The sequence below is a fragment of the Rattus norvegicus genome, chromosome 10, assembly GCF_021556685.1.
Source record: "Rattus norvegicus strain SHRSP/BbbUtx chromosome 10, alternate assembly SHRSP_T2T, whole genome shotgun sequence".
Lineage (NCBI taxonomy): Eukaryota > Metazoa > Chordata > Mammalia > Rodentia > Muridae > Rattus > Rattus norvegicus.
Window position 1 is genome coordinate 12,680,153 of NC_141543.1, and position 22,006 is coordinate 12,702,158.

General features: G+C 47.3%; 3 long non-coding RNA genes across 3 annotated transcripts in view; 1 reads left to right on the forward strand and 2 right to left on the reverse strand.

Moving 5' to 3' along the window:
• The window catches only part of LOC148002756 (uncharacterized), a 341,099-nt gene that overhangs the window by 268,529 nt on the left and 50,564 nt on the right, over nucleotides 1-22,006 (forward strand). The window lies entirely within an intron of this gene.
• LOC103693272 (uncharacterized) lies at nucleotides 3,056-10,381 on the reverse strand. The gene is made up of 7 exons (XR_015631425.1): nucleotides 9,989-10,381; nucleotides 8,920-9,037; nucleotides 8,556-8,705; nucleotides 8,305-8,402; nucleotides 4,245-4,311; nucleotides 3,934-4,006; nucleotides 3,056-3,635 (listed from the first exon to the last, which is right to left on the reverse strand). It is a non-coding gene; the product is annotated as an uncharacterized LOC103693272 (long non-coding RNA).
• On the reverse strand, nucleotides 12,258-19,490 carry LOC148002760 (uncharacterized). The gene is made up of 5 exons (XR_015631426.1): nucleotides 19,199-19,490; nucleotides 17,462-17,588; nucleotides 17,217-17,371; nucleotides 16,128-16,247; nucleotides 12,258-12,822 (listed from the first exon to the last, which is right to left on the reverse strand). It is a non-coding gene; the product is annotated as an uncharacterized LOC148002760 (long non-coding RNA).

Genomic DNA, 22,006 nt, shown 5'->3' on the forward strand with positions numbered 1-22,006 from the left:
GGTGTGGCTTTGGTGGAGGCGTGTCACTGATCATCCCACCATGATGATCACGGTCATGGACAAAGCCTCTGAAACTGTAAGCCAGCCCGCAATGACGTGATTTCCTTTAAAAGCTGCCTTGGTCGTGGTATGTCCTCACAGCAATAAGTGGCCTTAAGGCAATGACACATATGTAGCAATCAGAGGACCACTCAGAGGAGGCAACCTGCACCTTCCACCATCCATGTGGGCGCCCGACGCTGTAGATGTTTTACAGACAGGTTCTCATGAGGTACACAGACATACATGCGAGCAAAACACCTACAATCATAAAATAAAAATACACAAGTATTTTTTTTAAAGGGAGATGGTATGAGGAAGACCAGACAGCATAGACCCTCCTTGAAAGACTAGGAATTCTGGGAATGACCCCCTAACCATGCTTACCTGCTGGAGGAGGATGGCCCAGGAGTAGATGGGAGGCATTACCCTGGTCTTGGTTAGGGATTCTATTGCTGTGATAAAACACCACGGTCAAATCAACTCAGCAGGGGAAGGCTTATGTCATCATCCAGGGGAGTCAGAACAGGAGTTCAAGGCAGGGGCCTGGAGGCAGGAGCTGATACAGAGGCCGTGGAGGGGTGCTACTCACTGGCTTGCTCTTGGTGCCTAACTCAGCCTGCTTTCTAAGTCCAGGAATTCTTACAGTGAGTGACATCACTCATTATCAAGACTGTCCCACAGAGAGGTTCTCAAGGGAGGTTCCCCTTCTAGTTTGTGAAGTCAAGTTGACATAAAACCAGCCAGGGCCCACCACAGTGAGTTTCCAGGGCTAACAAACCTAGTACCACAGTGGTTCAAAGCTCTAGAGGCAGGAACTCCACAAGACTAAGGCTGGCAATCCTTCCTGTGCCTCTCTTCTGGCTTCTAACAACTTGGCAGTTGTCTTAGTTAGGGTTTCTATTGCTACATGAAACACCATGACCGAAAAGCAAGTTGGGGAAGAAAGGGTTGTTATGATTACACTTCCACATCATAAGTCCATCACTGAAGAAAACCAGGGCTGGAACCTGGAGGCAGGAGCTAATGCAGAGGCCATGGAAGGGTGCTGCTTACTGACTTGCTTTCCCCTGGCTTGCTCGGCTTGCTTTCTTATAGAACCTATGACCACCAGCTCAGCGATGGCCCCGCCCACTATGGGCTGGGCCCTCCCCTATCAAATCAATCAGTCACTAAATAGGAAGTGCACTACAGGCTGGCCCACAGCCAGATCTTAAGAAAGCATTTTCTTAACGGAGGTTCTCTCCTCTCAAATGACTACGTTCTGTGTCAAGCTGAGGTAAGTCTAGCCAGCAGTCAAGGCCATTCCTTGGCCTATTGAGGCATCACCTCCACCTTTGCTGAGGTGTCCATCTCCGTCCAAACTGCCCCTACACAAACCATGTTGGGTTAGGGCTGGCCCATGACCTCATCTCCAGTTGGTCATCTGTCAGACCCTATTTTCTAAGGTCGTACTGACAGGCACAGGGGCTGAAGGTTTGGCCTCATTAAAGGAGACACTATCCTCTCCCCAGTGTCTCCAGCCCCACACAGGTCAGCAGGGAAAGCCCGGCCCAGACCTGCAGGTGCTTCTGCAGATAGAAGTCCCTGGGGGCAGGGAAGACAAAGGGCAGGCTGTGGGTGACACCTGCTAGGGCTTCTAAAAGTGTAAGGAAGAGTCTCTCTGCTGATCTTACAGAACAGAACAGACTCAGGGATATCTGCAGCTGCCTCAAATCACACTGGGAAGAGAGCTCCAAATCAACTCTCCATTAACCAAAGTGGGTCCCACTGCTGCCTTGGCAAAGCAGAGAGATAGCCAGTCATGGCCACGATGGGGGCAGTGTCAAGCGCTCCAGGCATCCTTCCGTCTCCCAGCACCAATCGGCAACCAGCCCTGGACAGGACAATGATTCTTACCTGAAATAAATGGGGAGTGCAAAGGAGCGTGCTCCACCTTAGAGACAAGGTGTTCCTGTTTTCCCAGGAGGCAGGATCTCCCGGGATCCTGGAACTCCATCACCCAAATGAGAAGGGTACCAGCCGAAGCAGGACAGTGGGAGCCTCTGGCTCCGTGAGAGCAGGGTGGGGTTGGTTATCTATTTTATTTCACCAGTGAAACATGGCAGGACTTGAGCAGAATTACTGGAGTGGACCAGGCAGGGTAGTGTATGCCTGAAGTCGAAGATGCCCAAGGCTCACTGGGGAAGTTGCTCAACTCCAGGAGTTTGGGGTCAGCCTGAGCAACAGAAAAAGAGCATGTCTCTTACAGTAAAAATTACAGTAAAGGCTGGGCATGGTGGCTCGCACCTGTAATCTCCTGACACAGGGAAGGAGGATTCCTGTGAGTTCAAGGCCAATCTTGGCAACACAGTGAGATCCTGTCTCTCATAATAAAAACGTTGTTATCTGAAAGAAAACATGACTAAGTCATTGAACAGGCTTTCCCTCCAGTCCCATGAGGTAATCAGTTCACTTTCTGCCTCTTTCCACACTATTCTGATGTTTGCTTGGGGCTGGTTGTTGTTGTTGTGTTTTGTTGAGGGTTTTTTGGGATTTTGCTTTTGTTTTATTGTTGTCATTGGTGGTGTTGGTGGTGGTGGTCTGGTTTGGGGGGGTTTTTTTTGAAGTTTTTTGCAGCTAGGAGGAGTGCACTTAGGACCTCGGACATATTGGTCAAGAACTGTCATGCCACCCAAGTACCTGTCACTGAAATACATCCTCCCCAGCACGTTTGTGTTTAAGCCAGGGTCTTGCTATATCTCAAGACTGAGGGGTCACATGCGTCCCACCACACCCCTTCAAGCTATCCTTTATGTGCACAGTAAATCCACAGGTCAAGTGTAGCGGCACATGCCTGTAATGTCAGTATTTGGGAGTCGGAACTATGAGATCAAGAGTTCAAAGTCACCCTCTGCTACATAAGAGAGACAGAGTCACACATAGGCACAGAGAAAGAGAGAGAGAGAGAGAGAGAGAGAGAGAGAGAGAGAGAACATGAATGAACAGGTATAATTCAACAATCTTCCTGAGTTACTTTGTTTTTGTTTTTTGGGGGGATTTTTGTTTTGTTTTGTTTTTGGAAACTGGGTCTCAGTACATGTCCCTGGCTAGCCTAGAACTTACTTTGTAGATCAGGCTGGCCTTGAACTCATTGAGTTCTGCCTGCCTTTGCTTTTTTTTTTTTTTTTTTTTTTTTTTTTTTTTTTTTGTTCTTTTTTTCGGAGCTGGGGACCGAACCCAGGGCCTTGCGCTTCCTAGGCAAGCACTCTACCACTGACCTAAATCCCCAACCCCGCCTGCCTCTGCTCTTAAGTGCTGGGACTAAAGGTGCTTACCACCATGCTCGGCATTGATTTTTTTTTTCAATTAACAATACATGGGGGGGTGCTTTATTTGGGGGGGTTGCAAGGGCAGAAGGCAGATAGGAGGGGACAGGGAGATGTACATGGTGTGAAACTCAGGACGAATCAGTGAAAAGTTTTTTAAAAATAAAAGCATTGAATTGGGAGCTTGTTTACAGTTTCAGTGAGTCCACGGTCATCGAGGAGGGGAGCGTGACAGCAGGCAGGCGTGGGCGCTGGAGATGGAGCTGAGAGTTTACTTCTGGTCTGCAGCTGTAAGCAAAGAGAAACACTGGGTCTCACCTGGCCTTTTGAAAACTCAAGACCCACCCCCAGTGACATATTCCCCCAATAAGGTCATACTTCCTAGTCCTTCTTAAACAATTCCCCCAACCAGAAACCAAGCATTCAAATAGATGACCTATGGGTACCGCCCTGGTTCATTCCTCCAGTTTCCTAGCCCAGTTCTTACTTTTTGTAAATGTTTGTTTGTTTGTTTGTTTGTTTGTTTGTTTGGGGGTGGCGGGTGCATGACTGCAGAGTACAGCTCTGAGCCAGTTCTCCCCTCTACCTGTGAATCCCAGGGACTGGGTTTGGTGGCAGATCCCTTTACCCAGTGAGTCATCTCATCTTCTCTTGCTTTTCTGTAAGGAAAAAACAAAACAAAACAAAACAAAAACAGTGTTCTTTTTCCCCTCTAGCTAATCCTTCTGTGGACGTACACACACAATGCAAACGGAGTGTTGCATAGAACACACTGAGGCCCAGGGTGACAGCTTCCTACAGCTCAGTCTACACTTTCATTTTCTTCTGTTTGCTGAGGCAGGATCACACTACTCAGTTGCTGGTTGCCGGGTAGGTCCAAGCAGCTCTTCCTCTTACCTTCCTCTGCAGAAAAGAACTCCGTCTGAACAGGCAGAAAAGACACATAGAGGTCATCTCCCATCTCCTGCCAAGAAACAACACCGGCAGCTTCTTAGGTACCCGACACCCAGAGGAACGTGAGGCCCTGGCGCCCCCTGCTGGTTGCATTCAGAATGGCTGAGAAACCGATGCAGCAGGAATGTGAGAATTTCAAGGTCTTGGTGCCTGACTACTGGTTCTGCTTGCATCCTATTCTAAGAATCATATTCCCAGGAAGGCACTTAGCTTTTCCAAAACCATCCGGGGAAGTGGCTTCACGGTACAATTGGGTAGTCTAACATATACAAGGTCCTGGGTGTAACCAACAGCACTGCACACCTTTAAGCCCAGCAGAGGCAGGCGATCTCTGTGAATTCAAGGCCAGCAAAGGTGGGGGCATTCCTCTAATGGAACAAGTTTGCACATCTAAGCTCTAGGCTAGCCGTGGCTGCAGAGAAAGACCCAGTTTCAAATAAAAACAACACAAGCCCTACTTTTCGTTTTCACACATTCCCACAAGTGCCCCCACTAACAGCTAGCTGTTGAGTATCTCAGTCACTCACTACTCTTAGAGGAAAAAAAAAAAGCCAAGGGATGGTGGTACATGCTTTTCATTCCAGCACTTGGGAGACAGGCAGGCAGGTCTCTGAGTTCGAGGACAGCCCTAGGACTACACAGAGAAACCCTGTCTTGAAAAATCAAGCAAACATCCTGAGGTCCTTCTGTTTCTTTATTGGCGCACATGGCACAGCGCGCACGTGGAGTCGGAAGACAACTTCCGGGATCCCGTCGTCTCTTCACGCTTCAGCTCCAGAGCAACTGTGGAAGCTGCCTGGCTCTTCAGGCCCCGCCTATGGTAAACAGACGTTGCGCCGGTGGCATTTACTTTAAGGATTTTAATAAAAGGGGTATCTGACAGTGGAGTTCCTTCCAATATCCTCAAAGCAGAAGGCTCGGGGCATTTCCTCAACAAACAACACAGAAAACAGCGTGAGGCTCAACTGTTGATAACGCCACCTGGAAAAAGAGCATTTCAGAGAGCGCTAGTGACGTCACCAAATAAGGAGTCGAGACCCTGTCCACAGGAAGAGCTTCATTGGCCAGTGCTGACCACAGTGTACATGCTGGGCCAGCAAGATGGCTCGTGGAGCAAAGGCACTTGCCCCCAGCCTGACAACCTGAGTTAGATCTCCACCACATGGTGGGAAGGGGGGAACCAACACCACTCGGTGTCCTTGGACTGCGGCCAGCAAGGGTGAGTACACATGCAGCACACAGTGGGGATTTTGAATGAGTGTGGCCCTACACGCCAGTAACCCTAGCACTCAGTAGGCAAAATCAGGGGAATTACCCCAAATTCAAGGCCATCCTGAGCAATAGGGCACTTTCTAGCCCAGGGTTAGTCATGGCAAGATTTTAAATAAATAGTATAGCACATCTAAACAGTCTAAATAAGTTGAGTTGTGTAATTTGAGTGAATTCTATGATACGTGCATATGTGCAACTTTTTCAAAGAGGACTTTTATTTTAAACATCTCGGGGAGGCACATCCTGTTTTATAGAACAGGCTCAGGATCAGGATCAGAGGTAAAGCCCTTGATAGAGGCCACACAGTGGCCTATTATGGATTCAAAGTCAAGTGCAGACACTCACATGAGGCCCCTGTCTGTCCTGCCATTCTGCCTCCTTTCACACCAACTCTGACCCCCTCCGAAGTGAGAGGCCTTACACTGGGGACCTTCAGAGGGAGCACAGTGAACAGAGGGGCTTGTGTGCACCTCCAGGAGACCCCGATGGCTCAAACGGAAGGCAGAAGAAGACAGGGGTTAAAACAGCTGGCCTTAAAGAGCACAGATTACTTCTTTTATTGTTGTTTGTTTGTTTTATTTTGGTTTTCAAGACGGGGTTTCTCTGTGTAGCCCTGACTGTCCTAAAACCAGCTCTGTAGACCAGACTGCCCTCAGACTCAGAGATCCTCCTGCCTCTGCCTCCCAAGCACTGGGAATAAAAGTGTGTGCCACCACCGACCCAGCTAGCTAGTTGGTTTTGAGACTAGGTCTCGTGTAACCCAAGCTGGCCTCACACCATATTTTGTCATTGCAAATGTCCTTGAACTTCTCTTACACACACACACACACACACACACACACACACACACACCACCCCAGTCCTATCCCTATGCTGATCACCTGTCTGTGCAGTGTGAGGAATGAAGCCAGGGAGTCATTTGTGGGAGGCCATCATTCTATCCACTTGAGCTCCATCCCCAGCACAACACACACACACACATTAGAAATTTGTCCTGTTTTCTCTGACTCTTGTAGCTTTTGTTTACTCCGATTTACAAGAGTCCACCAGAGAAGCCAAGATAGGTAAGACATTAATTTTCTTCTTTTATACGCTAACGGCTTTGAATTTTTTTTTTTTTTTTTTTTTTGGTTCTTTTTTTCAAGCTGGGGACTGAACCCAGGGCCTTGCGCTTCCTAGGCAAGCGCTCTACCACTGAGCTAAATCCCCAACCCCAGGGCTTTGAATTTGACTGTGACTGGTCACTGGTCTCGGCTCCCTCAGACCCCTGGGTAGAGAGGCAAGTGGTGGCTAAAGCAGAACTGGCTGGGGATGTGGTTCTGATGCAGGGCGCTCGTCTACCATACACAAGACCCTGAGGCTGAGTCTCAGCTGAGAAACAAAAAGAAGGAACGCGGCTAAGCCAGGGGTGGTGCTGCAAACCTGTAATCCCAGCACTGGAAAGCCTGAGGCAGGAGGATTGCCTCAAGTAAGAGACTAGCCTGGGCTAGAGGAGTGCCAGAGCAACAGGGCTACACGGCAAGATTCAGCCTAAGAAATAAATCCAGAGGAGACCCCAGTCGGGCCCTGGAACTTCTAGACTCGAGGTTCACAGGGTTTGAAGGAGGTGACAGGTGAGATTCAAGCATACAGAGGTGTCACCCAAGTGCTGGACGTGGGCCACAGGCCACTGTCACTTGGACTTAACTAAGTCCAAAGCAATGCCATGAGTGGGCCATGAGAAGCAGGAGGGTGCCTAGCTACTCCCCAGCTCCCAAACTCCCAGTGGATACCCAGGCACTCTGAGACCTTCACGAGGAGAGCCCTCAACTCGGTGTTGGTCACTTCCGCTGCAGGGTCACCTTTGTTCTGCCTTCATCTTAGGCTTAAAAGTTGTCTTCCAGGCTGGGGATTTAGCTCAGTGGTAGAGCCCTTACCTAGGAAGCGCAAGGCCCTGGGTTCGGTCCCCAGCTCCGGAAAAAAAGGACCAAAAAAAAAAAAAAAAAAAGTTGTCTTCCAGTAAAGACAAACTGGGCTCGTTCCTGGTTATGATTAAGCCCGTTTCTCCAGGATTGGGCTATGCCTTATCCTTAACTGCAAACAGCTCTGTACTGCTTGCTGTTCCAGGCATGGCAGTCTCGTCTTTCTTTTAAAAAGTTGATTATAGCCATCTCGCCATGCTACTTTTGTTTCAAAAGGTCACGTGACCACCGATGCCGACCTCGTTCTGCCCACCTGCAAGCACGTCTTTGTTTCAGCAGGGACAGCTTGTTATGCTTGTGTTCAGCTCCTGTAACCCTGCCTATTCTGCCCTCCAAATCCTCCATTTGGAAATCAGATACCCCTGAGCAGTAAAAACCTTGTCTTCCTTATTCCGTGCTGACCCCTCGAACTCCCCCTTACGGGGAGGCAGTCGTAGACAGGAATTAGAAAGCTTGCTTCAATTAATTTGGTCATGACTGGGGTCGGTGGCCTTTCTCCTCCATCTTTGGGATTAACAGAAGCCGGGGTGGGCTGAGGGCACAGTGCAGATCGGTACCGGGTGAGAGAGCCAGACCCCCACGCCTCAGATGTGAGTTCAGCCACTGATTACTAAGGGAGACTGGGTTCATGAAGCATGCAGAAAGGAACAGAGCAGTGTGTCAAAGAGGAACAGGGGACACTAGACAATGCCTGGAGTCACTGTGTGGGAACAGCTTGGAAAGAGGGAGCTCCTTACTGCCTACCGCAAAGCTCACAGGGACCATCTTACCGGCTATGTGTGGTCCTCCCAGGATCCCAGCAGCCAGGAGGCTGAAGCAGGAATTGTCACAAGTCAAGAGCAGCCTAGGATATATATGGAGACCCTGTCTGGAAACAGAAATCCTATGATGTCTAGCATAGGAAGGTACCCAGCGTTTGATCCCTAGCACCACAAAAACCAAGAGTGGCATCACACACACACACCTACGACCTCAGCATGGCGGGAAAGGGCTGGCAACACGGAGTTGATAGAGTACTTGCCTAGTACTCCTGAAGCCCAGAGTCGGTGGTGTGGTGCAAGCAGTAATACCAGCACTGAAACACTGAGGAGGTGAAGACAGGAAGATCAGGAGTTCAAGACCATCCTCAACTACATAGCAAGTTCAAAATCAGTGTGGGCTCCATGAGAACCTGCCGGGGGAGGGGGTGGAGGTTAAATGAAGGTTAAGACAGGTCCCCAAAAGTGTGCACAGACCCACAGGAAAGATCAGCCATGAGTGTCAATACTACTGAGGTTAGACAGAGAGTCAAAAACACACAGCAGCCTCACCTGCCCACAAACTGTGGGGGAGAGAACAGGGAGGGAAAGGAGAAACAACCTGACCCCACAGCCATGGCTTCCTACCTCCAGATTCAATAGACTGACATTTTTTTAATCTGAATAATAATAAAAATGTCTGTACTTGAAAAGAATACATTATCCACAGCCATCCCACAGGCTGGCTGGAGTTCTGCCCACATTCCTGCAGAAAAAAACAAAAACAAAAACATCAAATGAACCAAATTCAGTGGCCAGTGGGGACAGAAAAGAAAGGGATGCAAGTGTACTGGGCTTCAGCCACCCCAGAGGGGGGCAAAGTTAGCAATCATTTCTGATAAATCAGGCTGTTGCCATTCCCAGAGGCTGTCAGAACATTTGGTTCTCATCACAAACTAGCCTCAGGTACAGCCCTGAGGATTCTCCAGAGTGCCAACTGATCCCAGTGCAAAGCTGTGTGCACAAGTCTTGGCTTCCTATAAGGCAGGGGTGCAGCTGTAGGCTTATGATCACAGCTGAGGCAGGAGGATTAGGTCAAGGCCAGTCTGGACTATACAGAACCAAATCAGAAAGAAATTAAGAAAGAAAGAAGGAAAGAAAGAAAGGAAGGAAGGAAGGAAGGAAGGAAGGAAGGAAGGAAGAAAGAAGGAGAGAAAGAAAGAAAAAAGAAAGAAGGGAGGGAGGGAAAGAGGGAGGGAGGGAAGGAAGGAGGGGGAAGGGAGGGAGGGAGGGGAGAGGAGAAGAAGGGAGGGGAAGGGAGGAGAGGAAGAAAGGAAGGAGAAAATAGGAGAGGGCCTGGCTTCAACACACCCGCACATTTCCTGGTACAAAGCCTTATCAATAAATATATGGGCAACATTTCCAAGAGCTAAACTGAACCATGGTAGCCAACACACTGTCCCCGACACCTCTCCTCACCCTCCCTTATTCTGGCTACACTGGTTTCTTTGATGACCCTCTAGTCACCAGGCATCCTGCTGTTACTATGAGGTAGTGAAACTGTCGAAAGGGAGGCATAGTAAAGAGAAGTACACTCTAGGCACTTTCTCGGGAATTCCTAGCCCCTTCCTGTCACTTCTCTGCTTCTTCTCCACACATTCCCACCGCTGTGATGCCAGGCCCTATCGCAGGCCCATAGAGCAGGCTGACCACTTACCAAAACCAATGAAGCCCCGAGCCAAAACAACACTTCCTTCCCTCTAAGACATCTGTGAGGTAAAGTCTAACAGAGGAAGTAGTTAGACTTCAGTGCCCTGATAAAGAGGGCACCAGAGCTTCCTCTTTTGCTCTCAGGTTGCAGAGGATGCAGGAAAGAGCCAAGAAGACAGCTCTCCCTCATCCCAGACCTCTAAACCCTCACAAACGTGAGAAGAGAAATGATCCGTGACTCCATACGGCCTCTGGAACTTTGTGCCTTAGCCTGGATTCCTCAATTCCCTATTCTGCTTCGCTTTTCCATAAAGTCCTCTTCACATCTCAATGTTGATCTTCAGGCAGACTCCGGGTACACACAAAGAACAGAGATAAAGATGATCCAGCTACACCGCTTCTGAATATCCAAAAGGATTCTAAGTCAGCATTCCAGGAAGACCTACACATCCATGTTTATAGCCACACTGTCAACATGACACAGATTTCGAAAACATGGTAAATATATACAAGTTTTGGGTTTGAGGTTCAAGGGAGACACTTTGAACCCCAAACTTTTTTTTATAAGATTTAGTACAAGAAATTAATGCTGTAGACAGGCAGACAGCAGCATGGTGAGGTGATAGCAGGCCCCTGTGGCAGAGTAAATGTCCCTTCTTACACATCATAGACACAAAAGGGCATCCTATACCGTGTGATGGATGACGGGAAGTCCACAGCCATTGCTTACAATCAGCCTGCCCTCTGATTCCCAGCTGGTTGAGGAGGGGAGCTCTGTTAGTTTGAGGCCTGTAAGTAGAGTCAGCTGAGAGTGGGGAGGGCAAGACTCCTGATAAACAAGGGCATGAGGATACTATTACCAAGGGCATGAGGATACTATTACAATGCTGAGGCCCTGGTAACAATAGACACATCTATCGTGTTCATGCATCTGTAAAAAAGTAAATCAGGGCCAAAGATATGGGTCAGCAGTTAAGAGCACCGGCTGCCCTTCCAGAGGACCTGAGTCCCATTCCCAGCACCCAGATGGTAACAACTACCTGTAATTCCAGTTCCAGGAGATCCGATGCCCTCTTCTGGCCTCATTGGCACCAGTCACACACATGGTACACAGACATATATGCAGGCAAAACACCCATAAATATTACAATAAATAATATTTTTAGAAGAATAAAATCATGGCATTGTAGGTTGATGTCATTAAGAAGGCTGATTGATTATAGTCTCATAGCTACCCAGGCCGTTTAACTCTGAGAATACATATTAAATTGGATAGTTATCAGAGAGTATACAAGCTAGCCAGGATATAACATGGATTTTAAGCCTTTCTTAAGCTGGAATAGATAACTAAATGTTCTGTTTAACTGATAAAATATTGGACTGGGTATTAGGCATATTTTATATTTTTAAATTACAAAATGATAATAGTTGTGCTCAGCTTATATTTGAGAGAAGAGGATTTTTTTAATTAAACAGAAAGGGTGAAGTGTAGGTTGATATCATTATGCAGGTGAAGGCAGGTACAGGATAGAACGAGGCCTGTCATTGGACGAGAAGGAAGGATGGGGGCGAGAAAAGTTTTAGAGAGGCAGAGGAGGTTGGAGCGAAGGGAGGCAGCTGAGAGATTCCTCTCTGCATTTATTACAGGTTGTTATGACTATTCTTAAGGGATGGATGTATACAGGATTTTGTGTTGTCTAGATGGGCAAACTATATCTTATCTAGGTGGGCGGTTTATATCCTTATCAATTGGTTATAAGTTCATTGTGTGGGTGTATTGTGAATTGAGAATTTAACATATAAATCTGATTGTTGGGTTATAGTTTGTTGAGTCTTGATTTTACCAGGTGGCTAGAACCAGAGAGTTCAAGGGTAGCAGAGAGCTGCTGGGAAAGATACTAATCTGAGATGAATTAGCACTAGTTCTAATGGCCTGTTGTAGCCAGAACTAGTGAGAGTGAGACCGACAGGGTACGCGAGAGAACTGGTTCCACTGTTCTTTATATTTTTACCGCAACATGGCATCTACAGGAAAATGGATGGAACTGGAGGTCACTGTGTTAAGTGAGACAAGCCAGACAAAATTAAAATGAGGGAGGAAGAAGAAAAAGTGGACGGGGTGAATAAACATGCCTTAGACACTGTGGTTAATGGTATCACCCACCCCATCTCAAGGAGAGAAAACTGAGGCATCTGAGGCTCAGAACCCTTCCAATTTAGTATCACATAACTCAAAGGACTTCTCAAATCATATCATTCCTTTGGTTTTATTTCACTCTATTTTTGAAGTAAAGTTTGAGGTAGCTCAAGCTGGCCTTGAACTTCCTATATAACCAACCAGGGGGTAACCCTGAACTCCTGATCCTCCAGCCTCTACCTCCCACATGCTGGGATCACAGGCACTTGCTATTGACAGAGAATCCTGACTTGGAACTTCCCACCTTTAGGACCTCCCACTGGGCCTTAGGGAAGGTCCCTGAGTGCCCCTCGATGCCCAGCCAATCATCCTGTCTCTTAGTTAGGGTTTTATTGCTGTGAACAGACACTGTGACCAACGCAAGTTTTATAACACACAACATTTAATTGGGGCTGGCTTACAGGTTCAGAGGTTCAGTCCATTATCATCAAGGCAGGAGCATGACAGCATCGCAGTATCCAGGCAGTCATGGTGTAGGAGAAACTGAGTTCTACATCCTCCTCCGAAGGAAGCCAGGAACAGACTGAGCATCCTCAGGCAGCTAGGAGGAGGGTCTCACAGTGACATACTTTCTCCAACAAGGCCACACCTTCTAACAGTGCCACTCTCTGGCCGAGCACATGCAAACCATCACATCCAGCCACCTGGAGATAGAAAAGGTCCCTGAGTCACTCCTCTCTGCCCGGTCAATCAATGTAAAGGTCACCAGGACCACCAATCATTACATGCCCAGTTGCTGTTGCTATTATCTGCCCTCAAATTTTGTATAAAAAGCTTATGAAAGTGTAATACTCAAAGTGAGTCTTAACTAGGGGGAGACCCCCACACACAAGTGAGACACAAGAACGGAGTTTGATGCAAGTGCAAGAGATTTATTTTTCTGGTGCGTTGGGGTTGACCCTCAATCAGTCCCTCGTGGTGAGTGACTAGAAGGTGACCCCGAATGGCTATAACAAGCAGTTTTTATACATTTTAGGGGGACAGGTTACATCAGCAAGGTTACCATTTAAACTTATTGGCTAACAAGCATATGACACACATTTGAACTCTATCTGGGACCAGAGGGTCAGGTGACTATCAGTCAGTACATTCTGTGTCCTTTCAAGAATGTTCCTGCTCCTCGGAACTATTGGTGGAGAATAGAACTTGGCCTAGCCTTGTCCTGAGGTGGTGGATGTAAGGCTGATGAAAGCCCCTAGGGTTCTTCAAAAGAGAGAGAAGGGGCTGCCTCTCCTCTGTGTGCAGGATGACCCCAGCACGCTGGAACAATAAACCTCTTGCTTTTGCATCGAACTTCTGTTCTCAAGTCTCATTTGAGCGTCTCCTGGTAGCTAAGGCTCACTCTGAGTCTTACACTATCACTCCTGACTCAATGGACCTGTAAAATGCAGCCCAGGCATGGCTCAGTGGTAGAGCAAGTGCTTCGCACACATTAGAGCAAGTGCTTTGTATCCATTAGGCCATGGGTTCTACACCCAGCACCACAATAGATACATGAATTTAAGGTAATAAACTGCATCCCACTTTACACCTTAAGTTACCCATACAGGAGGTTTAACGAATATATTTTCTCTTTACAAATTAACATGTAAAATTCTGCTTTATTTTATAACAACAACAACAACCAAAAAACCCTGCCTACCACTTTTGAGAATCTCTATGAGTGTAATGATATCTGACGGAAACTGGGAACCCAAGATCAACACAGGATCTTAGAAAGCATCATGCTGGGGGTGTACAAGATGGCTCAACAGAGCAAGGGTGATTGCTGCCCAGTTTGACAACGAGAGTTCAAACCCAGGCTCCACATGGTAGGAGGGAACTGATTCCTGGAGTTGTTCTCTGGCTGCCTCACTCATGCCATCACACTTGAACACACACAATCGGTAGATAGATAGATAGATAGATAGATAGATAGATAGATAGATAGATAGATAGATAGATAGACAGACAGACAAAATGTGTGTGTGTGTGTGTGTGTGTGTGTGTGTGTGTGTGTGTGTATACCACAGTATCAGTAATCACTGATAAAGGGACCATCCGTAGGTTACAAAACCCAGGTAAACAGTGGGGCCTCAATTCAAAAACAAAAAAATAATGTTCAGTCATGCTTCTGAAGGCAAAAAGTTGGAGAAGAATGTGGCTGCACTGTTTTGAAAGGCTGGCTGCCGATGTGGAACAATTGAGCTATGTGTTTGTAAACACGGCTATTTAAAAGAATTCCAATTAAAATGCCACACATATTTGGAAGGCTGTGTTTTGTCAGCTAAAACTCTGAGAGGAGAGCAGCTCAAATGACTCCATTTCTAGTTGAATTAGCTCTTTACCATCAGACAATTTTGTTTTTATAATTCTTTCAGACAGGAAAAAAAAAAAAAAAACAACATGCTAGCAACCTCATCCTGATCATTTTTTTCTCTCCCGAAGGATTCATCTCTAGAGTTCTCATTAGAGAGGAGGGACAGCTAATCTAATTAGATGTTAGAGGAGATACTAAGTAAAAGCCATTTACAGAGTGTTTCCAAAGTGCTGTTACCACACAAAGCAAGTTACACACAGTATCTCTTTTAACTCTCTCATCATGGCCATGAGGTAGTGGGTTTTTTTTTTTTTTTCTTAAAGATGTATTTATTTGGGCTGGAGAGATGGCTCAGTGATTAAGAGCACTGACTGCACTTCCAGAGGTCCTGAGTTCAAATCCCAGCAACCACATGGTGGCTCACAACCATCTGTAATGGGATCCAATGCCCTCTTCTAGTGTGTGGGAAGACAGTTATAGTGTACTTATATATAATAAATAAATCCATCTTTTAAAAAAAGATGGATTTATTTAATGTATGAGTGCTCTATCTGAATGTATACATGTAGGCCAGAAAAGGGCATCAGATCCCATTACAGATGGTTGTGAGCCACCATGTGGTTGCTGGGAATTGAACTCAGGACCTCTGGAAAAACAGCCAGTGCTCTTAACCGCTGAGCCATCTCTCCAGCGCCCAAAGTAGTGTATCTCTTAGGTTAAGTTCAACTATGTGAACCAGGTGTGATGGTGGTGGTAGTGGTAGTGCATGCTTAGAAAGCCAGCTATCAGGAGATGGAGGCTGGAGGGTTAGAGGTTCAAAGTCACCCTTAGCTCTATACCTGGGCTGCAAGAGATCCTACCAGGGAGAAAGAGAGACAGAGGGAGAGAGAGAGCAGGAGGAGTAAAGACCTGGCTCTGGGGACAGTATGTGCCAGGTAAGTATGAGGGTAAGAATTTGGATCCCTAGAACCCATGTCAACAGGACAGACATGGTGGCCCACCTATAATTCAGCACTCAGAAAGACAGAGGTCTCTGGAGCTGGCTGACTAGCCAGAGCAGCCCTGTTGGCAAGCAGAGGTTCAACTGAAGGACCCCGCCTCAACAAAAACTATGAAGAGCAACTGAGGAAGACTGCTAAAGCAACCCCAGCCCTCTCCACACGCACGCACAAGTATCTACCTCACCCCACACAGACATACACAAGTAAGGAGCCCCAAAATCCAGCTGGAAGAGAAAGGAAAGAAACATTGTGACACTTGCTTTACACTCTGTGCATCTGTAGGTTGTGTTATGAGCCTCTACACCCCTCAGAGACAAAGCATCCTGAAACATAACATTTAGAATTTTACTCTTAGACTCAAGAATCTGCTACTTTTCTCAAGTAGAAATAATTAAATCCTTCCCATCACTGTGACAGGAAACAGTCTGCAGGATAACAGACCGGCGCCTCCCCATCCCACCCCACCCTCGCCAAGCCCCGCACATCTCTTGGGGAGTGAAGTGGAGGCTGCTCTGCTCCTGTTCAGAGCTTGTGTGAGTCTCCCTCCTTCAGGGGCTCTCCATGGCTGCAGCACTGCTGCCCTCTGCAGACACCCAGAGCTCAGACAAGGAAGCCCAGAGGTAACTGGAATAGCTCAGCAAGTACCTACCATCATTACAGAAGCCAGTGAGCGTGGGTGATCTTCAAACGTCATCCAAAGAGCCAGCAACCTGAGAAGACAGTAGGTTAACATCCTAACGGATCGATCGGTCTTCTATCTCATCTCCAGCTGGCAGGTGACAGGGGCAGAAAGAAGAGACAAAAACAATCATGGCAGAGCTCTGTGGTTAGGGGTCAGCCACATTTCTGAGCCTACCCTCACGACCTCTGTGTTGTCTTCATTGTCACCCTGTAGATTCTTCCTTCTTTCTGTTTAGGCTCAGGCATTTCTGGAGACACTGTGTCTAGGTATTCCCTGCTGGTGCCCAGGGGCATCTGGGCTGGGAGAGGGTTGACTCAGAACTAACCAGCTATGGAGAGCAAGCTCACTAAGTTGTTGATAACCTTTGTGAACAGATCCCTTTTCGGAATGTGGAATATAAGAGTTTCTCTATAATAGAGACTATGGAAGTGCCCCATCACAATCACAGCCATATCTGCTGCACCAGGCCCTGGGGTAAATCTCTCATCCACACTCTGCCCAGTATACCAGGGCAAGAGTGTACCATGTGGGGGTTGGAGATTTAGCTCAGTGGTAGAGCACTTGCCTAGCAAGCACAAGGCCCTGGGTTCGGTCCCCAGCTCTGAAAAAAAGAAAAGAAAAAAAAAAAAAAAGAGTGTACCATGTGGACAGAGGAGGAGAGGCAAAGGGAGATCGTGCTTGATCCTGGAGGTCAGAGAAGCATTCGGGTTTGCAGGCTACCTGCCCTGCATGCACTGTCACCCAAAGTCCCCTGCCCAGGCAGACCCAGCACTGCCTGTATTCACCAGTACCAGCCAGTCCCTCTCAAGCAGAGTAGTGTGTGGGGTATGGGGAGTGGAATATGAAAAAGGGGGGGGGGGCTGGAGAGATGGCTCAAAGGCTAGGAGTGCTGATTGCTCTTCCAAAGGTCCTGAGTTCAAATCCCAGCAACCACATGGTGGCTCACAACCATCTGTAATGAGATCTGATGCCCTCTTCTGGTGCATCTGAAGACAACTACAGTGTACTTATATATAATAAATAAATCTTTAAAAAAAAAAAAAGAAATATAACAACCTGTATCTATGTAGAGATGCATGGCGAGGATCGTTTACGTCCGCCTCCGTGTTGCTTCTCCCTTTTTGCTCCTCCCTCTTCTTCTAAAGCCTCTGTTCCCACCTCCCTTTCTTCTTGTCCAATGACAGGGTTCGTTTTATCTTGTCTGCCTTCACCTGCATAAGGACATCAACCTACATTCACTGTTCTGATAAAACACCTGACTAACTACACAAGAAGGGGAGAGAGAGCTTATTTTGGCTTACAGTCTGAGGGGTCCTAGAGGCGGCAGGAGGTGACTCAGCTGGCCACATGATGTCCACAGTCAGGAAGCAGAGAGTCGCTGCTGGTGCTCAGTTGACTTTCTTCTTTTTATTTGAACTGAGACTAGAACTGATGGAATAGCACCACCCACATTTAGGGCTGTTCGTCACACCTCAATTAATCTAGAAAATCCTTCACATGCATGCCCAGAAACCTGTTTATATGGTGACTTCGAAGCCCATCAAGTCGACAGTCAGGGTTAACCATCAAAGTGAAGTTAACTTAGTTAACCTTTGATTTAACTAACTTTGCCACTAGTCTCAAGGAGCCCAGGCTAGCCTCAAATTCCACACCTATCCAAGGATTGCCTGGAATTCCTGACTTCCTGCCTCCACTTCTCAAGAAGAGGCTCCAAACTTCATTTCCGTTCCATGTCACCTGTACCCGCTCCAGACCCAGGCCGCCTACAAGACTTGTTCCACCAGCTGTCTGCCTTCACTAGCCCATAAACTCCACAGACGTAGCAGCCACACCCCATCCCCTCCATCCTGTATTCAGTGTGTCCAGGGGCACAGCGACTAGACCATAATAGGAGGTTAATTAGCACTTGACACTCATTCTCGCGACCTGGAATTCTTTCAGAGTGCAGACCAGCCTCAGGAAATACACAATGCACCAGAAAGACTCAAGTTAGCTCCTGGGGTGTGTCTGTCTGTTTCCCGGGAAGCCTTGTCATGTGGTTTATTAGATTTGGGGGGAGGGGGCTGACCCACCACCACCAGATAGTGTTGTCCCACAGGCCAAGATCTGTGATTAACAAAATTTGGGTGCCTCAGAACTCACACAGGAAGCATACTACCACCCACAAAGTCTGATTAGGGAAGTGAGGATGGCCCCAGGGGTTCTCTAGGATAATGTCCCACCTACAGTTGCTTCAAAGAACCACGGATTGTGAAACACTGTTCTCACAGGCTTTCTTGGTCCCTTAAAATTTTCACGGACACTGTACCTCAAAGGGTCTCTCTAGTGCTGACTTATTCATAGGCTTCACAAAAACAGGGGACCCTCCAAGAGGCCATGCCTGTACTACCAGGGATCCCCGGGGCTGGAGACCAGTGATCTGGTATAGAACAAGGATCAGCTGCCCTGTGGCCCAGTAGCCTCTAGATGGCAGTGCCCAGCCAGGTACAGGAACAACCTGTGATAAACAGGGAACCAGAAAAGAGGGGGAGGTGCAAAAGAAGAGCTGCCAGAACTTGGGGCTTCAGAGATCCAAAGGCACTCTCAGGAACCAGCCAACATCCACTAAGGAGCCCCACGAAGAGAGGAAGGAAGAGGGTTTGAAATCTCAATAACTATGGGGCATTTATTGAAACCCTGCTCATTGTCACAGCCCTGCAGAAAGCCTGCATTGTTTTTACCCTGCTTTGAACACTTCCACTCCTCATGGGATTTTCTTTTTTAAGGTTTATTTACTTATTTAATGTATATGCATACGCTGTTGCTGACTTCAGACACACCAGTAGAGGGCATCAGATCCCATTACAGATGCTTTCGAGTCACCATGTGGTTGCTGGGGATTGAACTCAGGACCTCTGGAAGAGCAGCCAGAGCTCTTAGCCACTGAGCCATCTCTCCAACTCCCGGTGGTTTTTTCCATAGCATAAACGAACTGGTTTAATTAGCCTTTTGTTGAAAGCGTTTGTGCTCTTTCCATCCCTATCCCAAGTGATACTCACCTGATACCAATGCAGAAGAACCAGCTTCCGCCACGGTTTCTCTGGAATGTAGGGGCAGAAATTAGATGACGGGATCAAAGGCTAGGTCCACTTGTTTTCCTTGGGTTTGTTGACAGGATATCACTAGGGAAGTAAGAACCTCCCCCATGTTGGCATGAACTCATTCATACCACCAGTCATCTCTTGTTGGATGGCTGACTGAAAACAGTCTCACAAGGTAGGGAAGCTTGTCTGGCGTCAAATCACAGCAACCTTCCCGCCTGTACTTTCCGAGGGCTCTGCTCTTCAATTTCTAGTTACCAACAAGACAAAGCGGAAACAGAAGTTTGTATTTCTAGTTCTTTCTTTTGGTTCTTTTTTTTTTTTTTTTTTTTCGGAGCTGGGGACCGAACCCAGGGCCTTGTGCTTCCTAGGTAAGCGCTCTACCACTGAGCTATAATCCCCAGCCCCGTATTTCTAGTTCTAAAGCCCATTCGCACCCTGGCTTTCACTGTACAGCATTCCTATTTCACTGATGGACAAGAACCGGTGTCTGTGGACCAGGACAGTAGATTTCTCATTCTTTCATTGTGTGTACATGTGTGTGCGCACACGGGCAGAGAGTGCGCTTTTCACATGGGTTCTGAGGCACATGGTTTGTTCACTAGACCAAAACTGGCCCTTGTCACAACTCCATTCCCCTGAGCTCATATTATGAACAAAACTTTACATTCATGCCATGTTTTAGGAAAATATTGGGCTGGAGAGATGGCTCACTGGTTAAGAACACTGACTGCTCTTCCAGAGGTCCTGAGCAGCCACATGGTGACTCAGAATCATCTGCAATGAGATCCGATGCCCTCTTCTGGTGTGTCTGAAGACAGCTACAGTGTACATAATAAATAAACCTTTTTTAAAAAAAAAATACTGTCTATTTCCTGTGTTTGTAAATACGTACATACTGAGGCTGGAGAAACGGCTCAGCAAGACTGATGCTCTTTCAGAGATCCAAGTTCGGTTCCCAGCACCCACATGGCAGCTCACAACTGTCTGTAACTCCAGTTCCAGGCGATAGGATGCCCCTTCCTCTCCTCTCCAAGCGCCAGGCACACACATGGTACCCAGACATAAGCACACTTACACATATAAGACAATAATACACATTTTTATCATTGTCATTTTATTTTAGACAAGGCCTCATGGAGTCCACTGGCCTCGAGTTCACGGATGCAGACACCGACCCTGAAATCCTCTACTTCCTAGACGGGGATTACGCGTATTTGACACTGTGGCAGGTTCTATGCTACCAACTGAGAGACATCCCCAGCCCCGTGCGTACTATTATGAGCCGTGAAGTCGTTAAATTCATGTAAGCCTAAATATAACTCAAAATAGAAACCATAATTACATCCTACAGACAAGGCAGCTGAGGCAGGAAGATAGCTAGGTTTGTTCAAAGTCACACAACTCATTAAATGCCGGAACCAGGACTCAAGTCCTGCAGTTTATCTCCAGAGACTGAATCTCGGTATTGAGTCACACGTTTCATACCTCTGATCTACATAATGTTGTCTAATATTCTACGTGAGAAGTTTTTATCTTTATGTGTATGAATGAACCCATTCATGAGTTGGGGGTGGAGGGTCCGAGAGCAGCTTTGATGTCAGCCCTCACCTTCTAACTTGTTTGAAATAGGGGCTTTTTTTTTTTTTCTGTTGCATACATCCAGACTACCCCAAGCTTCCAGGGACTCTCAGTATTGACACGGAAACTTCTGGTTTCTTTGGAAAGTTACTTATGTCAAATGTTGTTTTGCTGGGGCACACGGGTGAAAGGATGTCTTGCTAAAGCATGTCCTGAGACAGACACAGGGAAAGGAAGTTTGGGTACAGCAGACACGTGGAAGGACCTGTGATGAGAGAGTATAAATGTGACCCCACAGCAGTGATGGATGAGCATGGCTTCCCCTTGGTTTGCTCAGTCTCGCTATTCTACGCTAATGATACGCATGCGCTGGCCCGCCTTACATGGTGTTGTTGAGATTAACTTGTAGTAATGCAGCCATTGAGAGAAACTTGTCCAAGAACTGCTCATGAGGCTCCTGGGGTAGCTTGCCGCTTCTGTTACCTCACTTCAGGATGTTTGGCGAGCATGGTGGCTTCTTCAGGATTGAACTACAGCTGCAGGTTCATGCCTGGTGTTTGGCTGAAGAGAGGACTGGTCTGCAGCTGCTGGGCTGTATTTGGTGTTTGCTACAGGACTGAACTGCTGCCAAAGACTGAGCTCGCCCCCAAAGAACTATGGCTGAACAGGTCCACTCCCCCATATCCTAATAACCTTCCTCTTCCACTGCCTCTGCTGGGTGGTGGGCTAGAGGAGAGTTGGAACCCTTACTAAAAGTAGGTTGCAAAAAATTTGTGCCTACACAGTATTCCTCCTATAGTGGATTGAATGAGAATGGCTGTCTCAGTTTGGGTTTTATTGCACTGAAAAGACTGACTTACAGTTCAGAGGTTTAGTCCATTATCAACATGACAGGAAGCACGGCAGCATAGACAGATGACATGCTGCTGGAAAAGCCTAGAGTTCTACACATCTTGATCCCCAGACTGCAGAGGAAGCTATGTGCCACACCGGGCATAGATTGAGCATGAGACCTAAAAGCCCACCCTCACAGTGACACAAACACTGTTTCCTCCAACAAAGCTACACCCACTCCCACAAGGCCACACTTCCTAAGAATGCCACTCCCAGTGGGCTTATGGAGCCCAATTGTTTTCAAACTACAACAGCTCCCATAGGTACATAAGTTTGAGTGTTTGGTCCCCA